The following is a 2237-nucleotide window of genomic DNA, read 5'->3' on the forward strand; positions in this document are numbered from 1 at the left end:
CCTCTCTCCATGCATTTTCAGCCAAGAGAAACCAACAAACAACAGCAACTAGGTTGTGAAGCACAGCAAGGTGTGCTGTAGAGAGGCCAAGATGGCAGCTATACAACTATGACAGAACACTGGGTTTGCTCAGACTTAGAAAATGTGAGGTCAAGAACCGTGCGCCAATGACTTAGAATCCATGCTGAAAAAAAAAGTCAAGTTGAAGACCTGAAGTAATGGAATCCCAGCTTTTCATCTTTTTTTTTTTTTTAACTGGATGTTATTTCAGGGAGATGCTCAGATTCTGCCCCAGGAATGTAGATCTCCTCTCCTCTCTCCCTATAGATCACAGTGAGTGGGATTCTTCTTCAGAAGAGCCCCCTGAAGGTCTGGGGCTATGGAGTCCCAGGGTCAGAAGCAGAACTGAAAGGTCTCAGACACGTGTTTCTTCCATGCTTCCAGGCTCGGCAGCAAGGAAGCGAGGCCCATCACGTACCTGGTCTCTCCATCAGAGACCTTGGAAGTTTGGTAGGGCAGCAGCTGCATACCTGCCTCTTCCAGGAGGCCAATCATAGTGGGAAGCCTTACAGGGTTGGAGGGCTGAGCCCGGAGCATAAGCAAGCGCTGGCCCCTGCGTAGTGGCACCTCTGGCCTGAATACAGCTCTGTTCAGTATCTGCAACATTGGCATGGTTCCCTGGACCAAGCCCACAGCTTGGTAGGCTGCACCTGTGAGGGCCACAGTCAGGAGGCACTCCCCATTGACCTCCTCCGCTCTGGGACCACAGGGCTCTGGGAGGCGGTGCCATTGAGACCGGCTTCTTTCACCAGTAGCTTAGTGTTCACCAAGTTCCCATTTGCCTGCTTTGATGCTTCTCTCAGAAGACCGACCATAACTGACTGCAGGGCTCAGGCAGGTCCCAGCATTCTTCAGAGATTTTCCTTGTGTCACCACTTGAGTGGTCCCCGTAGGGTAGCCAGCCTAGGCATGCATGAGTCGGCCAATGCTTCTGTCAGACCAACCCAAGCCTTGATGTGTAGAGAGAAGGCACTGGTGAGGGCCTGAACATTTATGACCCTGTTAGAGAATTTTCCCTCAACATGTCCACAAACAGGACTGCGTTTCCACCCCACAGCGTCTCTGGGCCTTCTTGGTGCTGGTGCCTAGGTTGGGGCAGCTGATGACATCCTCATGGTCCATTAAGGTCCGTTCTCGTGGTGGCTCTTCTGTGAATACATCCAGTGCGGCACTTGCACACTGACCAGAGTGCAGGGCTCGGAGCAGGGCACCTTCATCCACAATGCCTCCTCGAGCACAGTTCACTACTTGCAAGCCCTTCTTGCACTGGGCAAAGGTGCTGTCATTCAGCAAGCTTGTGGTGGAGGGCAGGAGGGGCGTGTGGAGGATAGTGATGAAACCAGAGAGAGGCCAGATCACCAGGGGCAGTTGCTGAACACCAAAGGAAGCTGCGAATTCTGGAGAAATGATGGGGTTATAGCCTATAGTGCTCATTCCAAAGGACTGCATTCAGGTGGCCACCTCTCTTCCAATTCTGCCCAGTCCAAGAATTCCCATGAACTTCTTCCGGTCCCACTTTCCATCTTTCATAGAAGCTGTCACCTGCGGAATCTGCCTGGCCAGGCACGTGATTATCCTGCAGGTGAGTTCCGAAGCACTGAGGCTCTTTCCATTGGGGGTGTTCATGACTAGGATGTCCTTCATCATGGTAGCCTCCAGATCCACATTGTCTACACTTGTGCCAGCCGTGCCCAGTAGCTGGAGCTTCTCTGCTGCCTTGATGACATCAATAGTGACCTTGGTCGCTGACCGGAGGATAAGGCCTTCAGAGTCCTGCAGCTCAGCTCTCAGCTTCTCCTTGATCAAGTTGTGCTTTCCCACCACCTGCAGCCCTGCATCTTGCCGGATCTTTTGGCAGCAGGGGACCAGGCTGCCACCGATGAGCACTTTGCAGATTTGCTAAGGCCATTGCAGGAGCAGGCCTGAGAATCAGTAGCTGTGGGTGGGCAGAAACACTTAAGTCAGGAAACTGCACTGGTTCCGGCCCAGCTTTTTCATGTTAAGAGCTTTAAGTTAACAATGTTGAGTTTCTATTCTCTATGCATGAAAACACATGTGTTATATATTCTCACTATTGTAAAACGTGTGCACTTTGCTTTGGATGAGTTCTGGACATGACAGAAAAAAATTGCAAATTAGTGCAATGTCCTTCTGAACAAATTTATCAACTATTCCTT

At 51.1% G+C, this 2237-nt stretch overlaps 1 pseudogene across 1 annotated transcript; it reads right to left on the reverse strand.

Annotated features, from left to right (window-relative positions):
- Positions 1 to 393: 393 nt before the first annotated feature.
- LOC311608339 (D-3-phosphoglycerate dehydrogenase-like) lies at positions 394 to 1969 on the reverse strand (annotated as a pseudogene). Its single transcript has one exon. The product of its transcript is annotated as a D-3-phosphoglycerate dehydrogenase-like (transcript).
- Positions 1970 to 2237: the final 268 nt, after the last annotated feature.

Source organism: Acomys minous (genome assembly GCF_964271855.1).
Source record: "Acomys minous genome assembly, chromosome: 11".
Classification (NCBI taxonomy): Eukaryota; Metazoa; Chordata; class Mammalia; order Rodentia; family Muridae; genus Acomys; species Acomys minous.